Source organism: Pseudochaenichthys georgianus, chromosome 10, assembly GCF_902827115.2.
Source record: "Pseudochaenichthys georgianus chromosome 10, fPseGeo1.2, whole genome shotgun sequence".
NCBI classification, from domain to species: domain Eukaryota; kingdom Metazoa; phylum Chordata; class Actinopteri; order Perciformes; family Channichthyidae; genus Pseudochaenichthys; species Pseudochaenichthys georgianus.
The window spans coordinates 20,684,728-20,693,914 of NC_047512.1; positions in this window are offsets into that span (position 1 = coordinate 20,684,728).

Below are 9,187 nucleotides of genomic sequence, written 5' to 3' on the forward strand. Positions count from 1 at the left end.
GATCGAAGGTAGACAATGATTGGGTGTGAAGAGGTCACGAAGCCACCTCGATCCTAAATGTCAACGTGGCGTATTTAAATAGATGTGATGGTGCGTTTGAGCCAGAGGTTTAAAGCACATTCACTGTGCTACTCGAGAGAACCGTAGCATTGATTTAAAATAGCCTCAGTCTTTTCTTGTCTTTTCTTTTCTTTCCCTTCCCAGACTCCCCCTTTCTGCCTCTCTTTCTTCCACCTCCCCTCTTGCCTGCTCTTCCTCTCTGATGTTGCAGAGCGCGTGTGTGTGCGTCTGTATGTGTGGCTGGCGATGGGTATTCTGAGCGCGGGCGGAGTATGTGTGTGCATCAGAGTTTAATTGCGGTGTGCATAGAAACGAGTGTAATTAGCCAGAGCTCGCTTCCCTGCCGCCCGGCTAACAACCAGCATCCCCTCTGCGCCTGCTCTTTCTCTCTCTGCCTTTCTTCTTTGTCTCCCTCCCTCTCTCTCTTGTCTCATGCCTGTTGCCACAACGACAAGCCCCACTCCGCCATTGTTCCCCGCTGTTCTCCAAGAACAAAGGAGAAGGCTATTAGCTCCCTGCGAGAGGAGTGGTGGAAATGGAGGAGAGGGATAGAGAAAGGATTGCTGTGAGGGTGGGATGATGAGATGAGAGTGTGAGAGCGAATTGGCTGTGAGAGAAGGAGAGAGAAAGACATGGAAGAAGTGAACAAGGAGACAAAGAGAGTGCCAAGAGTTTTGGGAGATTTAAGGGAAGGAAAAGCCAGAGGAGGAATGTGAACAAGACTTTGAGAGAATTAGGAGGAGAGACGGATTAGAGGAGCAGGAAGGTTTGTGGGGCCGCAGAGAAAGGTCGGGTGTTTCCTCCATCAGGAGCAAAAAGTGAGCGAGAAGAAGTTATCTCTGAGAAACATACTTAGCTTTTCTACACAGTTTTATCCAATCTTGACAATCCCCCTGGCTTTCCTTTCTCCCCCCCTTTTGCCCTTTTTCACCCCATTACAGCCTGGATCTAAGTCTGTATGTGTTGCCGTGTGCACATGCAAGCGCACACGTATACACTCTGTATACACTCTGTATACACTCCTGTGTCCTTGCTCTCCTCGCTCGTGTGTGTATGTGTGCGCTCTGTGTGAGGGTCATTAGTAGCAAGTGTAGGCGGGTAATGCTCGGTCTGCAATGCTGGCCATCTGAATGTTAATAGATTGTAACGTGGGACAGAAAGTGAATTTGGTTTCCCAAGGAAAATGGAGCAAATGACGCTTTTATAGCTCTCTGCCACCATCCTTAGCTCCCGCCATTACTCAGTGGGTGTAGCGGGAGAACAAGTGATTGGGAAGAAGTCCTTACTGAGGAGGACGGGTTAGGTGCGAGGCTGAAACCGTGGTTTATGGGGAAATGCAGGAACAGCTTTTTAAGTATTTGATAACCTCTATCTCATGTTGACCTTCTCCGAGAGATATAGCTCGGGATGAAAGCATGTTCTTTTCTCAGGGGAAGTTTAGATAATTGTCAAGATTCCCATCCCGAGGTGACATTTGAAATACCCATTCATATTTAATCCTTAAAGTATGATCCCAATGTGAACATGTACAGTTATTATATTTGCATTAAGATAGCGGCGTGTGAGTAGCTTTTATAATATGTCAGTTACGAGGAATATCCCGGTGCTATGCTTCTTCCTACTTTTAAATGAAATATGAGAAAACATTTATTATTTTTATTTGGCCCCACTGAAATATATTGTGCGAGAGTTCTCATCTTCAAAACAGTAAAACTGCAGAAGGCAACAATTGAAGTACATGTGACTTCAGTTGTATAATTCATCTCCATTGCAAAGTGCACATTTGATCATGACATTTTAAAAGATTACTTGTGACGACTAAATACGCTCTCCCTGATCATGACAAAGTGAGTGCTAATAATGACTGACGGAAGCGATTCTGACAGATGTGAAGCGTCACAGATTGAGCTTTCAGATTGATACTCTGACGGCTCAAGCTGCTGCTGGAGATCTCCGTTAGATCAAAACACACAACATGCTTTCAAATGTAACTGCCACCTGTTGGTCATTTGCACTTGACAATAATCTTAATTGCTGATATATAACTATCTAAAAATGACTTTCTGTAAAAGAGTTGGCATGGCAATGGATAACGTGGCACGTTCTGCTTAACGGGCAGTATCAGACACATGGATCGAAAACGTTATGTTGTGCGATATCTCTCCTCGCTGTAATGAAGTCTGCGATTCATGCTTTTGAATAACCCTGCCTCGACAGCATTGACCTTGGGTATATTCAAATAACTGTTTGACTCATTCAACTTTGATTTCCTTTTAAGATTCACATTGCTCATGTTCACACTAAAAGAAAGCATATATGATCTAATTCACGACTGACTGTTGCCTGGCTTTTTGACACGGTTGAGTGTTTACATTTTAAACACTCCGACCCAAGTTCAACATCTTAATAAAAGAATAATTGAATTGCAGATAGACATATTATATTTGCGTATTGTTCTGGTTCTTAGCACATAACGAAATCCTTCAATATATGAGCACATGCCCGATGCTTTCATGTGTGCCCTCCTGACATAACGGCATTTACATACTGTATGTTGTAGATGTTCTTGGTCACATGTATTAAACTGTCAGTGAATGTAAATGCATCTAAGAAGGGATCGTTTCCTAATGAAGAGATATAGGTAACATCAATATGTTTAGTGTGAGACCGTCACGATCCATCAAGGCAGGATGAAGTCATGGGAGAGAGGAAGAGATGGCTTTTGATTTGGGAAATAAAGCTGAGCTCGAGTGGAACAGCAGTCAAGGTTGGCTCAAGGGCAACACTTCATTGCGAGGCGGTGAACGTGTTAGTGTACGAGCACACACATTTATGCACGGCACCATATGAGGATGCACCCGCCTGACCCGGCGGCGCCGCTCCCCTCCCGTGGGAGACGGGGAATATCTTTCCTGGTGATAGGTTGCCTCTTTGCATCACCAAGGTGCTATGCCTTCCTCCTGGAGGGAGCAATGACGGGGAAGTGTCTCCATCACTCCAACCCCACCTGTCTCATTCTGAATGTTTCGTTTCTCTCTTCCTCTCCTCCCTCTCTCTCTCTCTCTCTCTCTCTCTCTCTCTCTCTCTCTCTCTCTCTCTCTCTCTCTCTCTCCCCCCCTCCATCTGCTACCCTCCCTGAGCTGACATTTGCTGTCAGGCAGCCTTATTATTTTGTTCCTCAGGTTTCTGATTAGGATTCTCTCGTTCTCTCTCTTCTTCCTCTGGCCCTCCCCCACAAACAACTCCGTCCAATAATGTTTTCTTTCCTGCTCTCACTTTTTTCTTTCTTTCGTTGCCGCATTGAATTCGGCATAATGTAATGCAGTCCATATCCCACTACCCCATCTTCCATTACACCTTTCTCATCTCTCTCCGCCTTTCTCTGTGTTTTTAAAGGTCAGTTTTCCTTTTTCTATTTTTTTTGTTCCTCCCTCCCTCTTTTTCTCTCCCCATAAAGTTATTGCTGCAGTCGCTCCCAAGGACTCTGCGTCTCTGGCTTTTAATTATTCTCTGTGGGCCCTCACCCTGTAGAAACACATGCAGGACAGGTTTGTGGACGTGGAGCAGTCGTGCGCAGAGTTAACAAAGGAAGCTCAGCTATGGTTGCCCAGCTGTTATAAGTTGCTCCTTTATACACGCACGTAGCTCAAAATGAGTCCTTCAACGCACTTTGGAACTTATTGCTGCTCATTATTTCACCAAAGGTGGATTGTTGGGCTGCAATGCTGAGTGGATATTATGTCCGTGCTGAGGTCCATTAAAGAAGGAAGAGTTCATCATGCAACTGGACAGCAAAGAAGACAGGAGAGGGTTGTCATGGTGATAAGAGTCCCACGAGGGTATATTTCCCCCCTTATTCCCTGCACAAGTCTGCGTCCTGTCCACTTGCTTATGTTTCTCTCTTGCTGTCTTTGTCTTCCTCATCTTGTCACACTTTCTGTTTGTTTCCTTCACTTCACTTTTCTCAGGCTCTTTTCCTCTTCCTCTTAATGTCTTCTTTGTTCCCTTCTTTATTCTTCTTTCTCTTTCTCCTTTCTTCTGTCCCTGTGGTCTTCACCTCTTGTCCAGCCGTGGAGGGAGGGAGAAGCAGAGGAGGGAAAGGAATGCTAATTTTATCACCACCGCAACAGAGTGCAGAAGAAGAGATGGAAAAAGAGAGTGAGAGAAAATGTCACTCGTCTGTGGAAATGAGATGGCCATTGCTCTGTGTGTGTGTGCGTCCGTGTGTGTGTGCGTCCGTGTGTGTGTGCGTCTGCACTGAAAAGATCAGGGTGACATTTTGTGTATTGTTCCTCCACTTTGCCTTGCTCTCCTGCAGAGCAAATGATATACTGTATTTATATATAGGTGTACGTATTTGTTCGCAGGGGGCATGGAATGCTAATGCGTGTCGGCGTGAGTCTACATCCAGTGCAAGGGCTGGTTTTCGAGCCTCTTTGTTTTTCCAAGTCAATCATCTGTCTCTCACTTTTTTCTTCATTCCACTGCTCTCTCTCTCTCTCTCTCTCTCTCTCTCCACCCCTCACTCATGTCGGAAATGTAATCACGTTCGGGGGCTATGTCGAAGGAAACAGGGGGATCACGTTGGGTGGAAAAGAAGGAGGGAAAAAGAGAGACTTTGAAGCGAACGGGGCGAAGAGAAAGAGAAAGGCATTTGTATGTGTACCTAATTACCACTCCAGCCAGCCCAAAGTCACCTTCGCAGAGAACGGACGCACGCGCTCTCAAAATAGCAGCTTCCATCCCGCCTCGTGTGTGTGTGTGTGTGTGTGTGTGTGTGTGTGTGTGTGTGTGTGTGTGTGTGTGTGTGTGTGTGTGTGTGTGTGTGTGTGTGTGTGTGTGTGTGTGTGTGTGTGTGTGTGTGTGTGTGTGTGTGTGTGTGTGTGTGTGTGTGTGTGTGTGTGTGTGTGTGACAGTGGTGATGAGGTAGACTGAATAATGTAATGGCCTTCCTCTCGTCCGTGAGCTCAGGGCTTATTACGTGTGTGTCGTCCCTGTGTGTAATTGTAGTAGTGTGTGAATGTGTGTGTGTGTGTCCTGTGTCTGATTGCAGTAGCTGATTGAGTCCTAGTCCCGCAGATTTCAACCCAGGTCCTCAGCCTCTGATTAGGTGTCGTGTGAAAGAGGGAATCGTGTGTGTGTGAGCCTGTGTGTGTGAGTCTGACCTGAGTGCAATGGTCTTTAACGGTGTCTGTTGCTCTTCTTTGTGAGCATGCACTGAGTTCTTGTTGCCTCCGCCGAGGAGGTAATGTTTTTTTCGGGCTGAGTTTGTCTTTTTACTCGCCTGAAATTCATGAAACTAGCAAGAAGGGTAAAGCATGGGACGAGAAAGAACACAATACATTTTGGAACAGATCGGAATAAACAAATTGTGTTTTACTTTCGGTACATTTAGGTCATTCATTGCTTTGGTGCCAGAATGATTGGATACATAGATTCCAGTCAGGGATACCTTAAGTAAGAACAAGAACATTCAGTTGTTTCTAACAACTCAAACACTGCTATCAACGTCTAATTTAAAAGCTCTCTGCAATGAAACGCAACACATCTTCTTCTTTGTAGGGTCCATGTTGTTTCCACATCAAAAACAATTTCCAAACTCGGGTAATGGGAACATCTGATGAGCACTATAATGCTTTCTGAATGCCAATCGAGTTTACATGCTTGTCTATTCTCATGCTCAAGTAAGTCGGCAATTAGTATGTGCCTCAGTTTCTTCACTGTGCAAATGAAGGATTGGGACTTGGCTTTATGGCTAGGATTTGAATCCGTGTTAGAGGGTCTAGGCTCGTGTGTGTGTGTGTGTGTGTGTGTGTGTGTGTGTGTGTGTGTGTGTGTGTGTGTGTGTGTGTGTGTGTGTGTGTGTGTGTGTGTGTGTGTGTGTGTGTGTGTGTGTGTTTTTTATAACTGTGGCCTCGTTCCGCCTTGCTTCTTAATTAAGAGACCATAGGCCTCCCAGCACTGCCTGCTATCCCACACTCCACTGGGGCAGAAAAGGACAGGAGCAGAAAGAGCGAGCGAGAGAGAGAGAAAGCTGACAAAAAGTGGAAATGTAAAGCGAGGACAGAGAAATGAAAAAGCTGTGTCAAAAAATATTGAATAGAAAGAGTGATAGTTGTATAAAGGAAAGGGAGGGGGACTAAAAGAAAGATTGCCGCCTGTGAAGGAGTGGTAAGCCAGAGCTGATGAGGGAGAAAGTAATAGGACATGTGGATTTAGAGAGAGGGAACGTGTCGACTGATAGGATGCAGTGCGCGTACACGGTCTCCATTTCCCCCTCTGAATTGATGTCACTCATTTCCTCAGCCATCGATGCATCCGATGTGTGTTCGTGTGTGGTTTTCAAGCAGTAATCTGTTCCATCTTATTCTTATTCCATCTGTAGAGGATCTTTCGCTCCGTCGCATCTCATTGCTTGGCATCACATCTCACACACTCTGTGGGACGTGTGTGTGCGTTTCTGCGGTTAGATACATGCCTGTATATCCTTGTATGCATGCCTGCCTATCTCTGCCAGTCTCTCCCTCTCTCTTGTCAGTGTGTGGTGAGTGGTGAGATAGTGGGTTAAATTTTAATGGCGCTGCCATCTCTCAGTAGCTTCTGAAAGAGGGCCAATGCAGTCTGACACACTCACTGAGCCGTGAGAAAAGACAAGAGAGAGGGAAGAGCAATAGCTTGCTAGACATGCACACGCCTGCAAGCTAACAAGTCCACGGCACACACAACAGGTAGAAGGGAGAAGACACTGCACAGTCTTGTCCTACAGTACCTTAAAGGCAAATGATGTTAGTTTTCTTTTTACAAAGTGTGTGCTTTTGTCCTAGTTTTGGTGTTTAAAGCAAAACATTGCACTCACGTCTGCTGTCATTGTAGAGATTGGGGATTTGAGTGCGCTACATTCCTATTCTTACAATTATTAGAGAAAAACAAATCGCATCCGGGTCAGCCCGCAGGTTAATCATGGAAATAGCTCTGCAGTGCAAAGATAATTCTTACATTATATTCATTTTGTCCAAAGATATATGCAGAGCATCAGTGAATCCTCAAACGCTGATTATTCCCCTGTATGTGCCGCTCTCACCATCAAACGTGTCGTTACAGAAGACCCAGAACATCCCCCCCCCACAGTCCCCGGAGTAATGCAGTGGTTAGGCAGAGGCTGCTCTCTGCTTGGCATTATGTGTGTATAACTCAATCAATCACACACACACACACACACACACACACACACACACACACACACACACACACACACACACACACACACACACACACACACACACACACACACACACACACACACACTCAGTCACAAAAACATGTGCCAGTCTCCTAGCAATGATGTGTGTTGTTCCTTGATTGTTTTCATTCGCCCAGCCTCACATAGCTGTCTGATTGGCAACACGTCCCCCGATGGCTCACTAAGCACATGGTGGGATTACGTGTGTGTACTTGGTTGTGTGTGTGTTTTTTGTTTGTGTATTTGTGTGCAGGCATGCTCGTCTTTTTCTTTAGCCCCAACTACAGCCAATTCCTTAGAGAGGCCAGCAGACAGATGTTCTCAGAGAGGATTTGCACGGCTGTTTCTATATCTGTTTCTATAGTGTCGTATATTTGAGGGGGGGGGGGGGGGGTTGGGATGGGATAAAACTGATTTCATAGAATATAAACCCTGCAGCACCCCAATGGATCTCTGATGAGAGAGACTCTCCCCCAGGTTCCCACGCAGAGGTGGAGGTTGCCAGATCATGGTTGTCATCCCCCTCCAGCTACTTGGTTTGACTATGATCTCGCGTTATTGATGTATTTCAAACACCTGCCGTAGTTTCCCCAAAGCGTCGGCAACAAAGACAAAGGTTCACATACACAAATGCAAAGAAGTGCTCACCGCGTTCTCAGCAGTGTGGATCGCAGGATGTGTGTACTTAACGTGTTTACAATGACTCAAAGCTGTAAATAAAATACCATACATTTCAGTTCAAAGTGGTCGCTTTAGGTTCTGCACTGACCGCTCGACGGAGATGACTGTGTCTGTCGAGTGTGTTCATCATCGTTATTGAGGCAAACTCCGGCTGAAGCTCTCATGGCCTCTTTCTTCTTCCTCTATTGGCCGTATCACGATGTCTTTCTCCTCATCATTGCCTCTCATCCCTTTTGCTCCACGACCCCTCCTCTCGCAGTTTCTCCACTTTGCTATTCATCCCTTTATCTCTCTCACTGCATTGCTCTTCACATATCTTTCCCATTATTTGTCCAACTCCATTCCTTTTCTCTCATCTCCTCTTCTCTAGCTTCCTTGGCTCGGTCATTGTTGGCTGAAAAAAACAAGAGTGACAAGCACCAGAAAAACAGCCCAAGCCTTTGCCTCCAGTCACACACTCTCTCAAGTGTCTATGAGTGGGCATGTCCTGCGAGTGATGGCTGACATTAGAAAAGGCAGTGCTCCCTCCTCTTCTGCAGCCCCCTCACATCTCTGGGCCTTGCCCAAGGGGTAATTAGACCTAGCAAAACTGGCCCTTGTCCTCCTCTTTGCCACATGTGTGTATGTGTGTACATATGTGTGTGTGCTCCTGTGTGTGCTTGTGCATGTGTGCCAAATGTTTCCACCATGCGGTCAAGTCACAATTGCTAATCAGGCCTGTGAGCCTTGCCCAAAGAGACCAAGAGCGGGAGAAAGGAGGGTGGGAGAAAATGAGTGAGTGGTTTCTTTTGTCCTCATCACTGAAGCAGAGATAAAGACGAGAGAAGGGACGGATGGTTGGAGACGAGAAGACAGAAACTGAGGGATTAACAGAGGATGAGTGTGTGTGCTCCGGCTCGGCAACAAGCTCTTAACTGTCCTCCATGGCATGACACCGTGTAGACCTCCATTTCTCCCTCTCCTCCTTTCATCTCTTGCTTTGCATAAGTCAGAACTGCTTGTATTCATAAAGTTCCTCTCCATCACTTACTCATGCTCTTTCTTTGCGCTCTCCGTTTTCCTAGCTCCTTCTTGCTCCCACTCGCCGCTCTCTGCTGCTATCTTTCCGTGAGGTAATAATGAATATTTGAGGGCTGACAGGAGCGCAGCACCTAATCCTTTCTGCCCAGGGCAAAATGGGCCTCATGGGGTGCATGTGTGTTACAG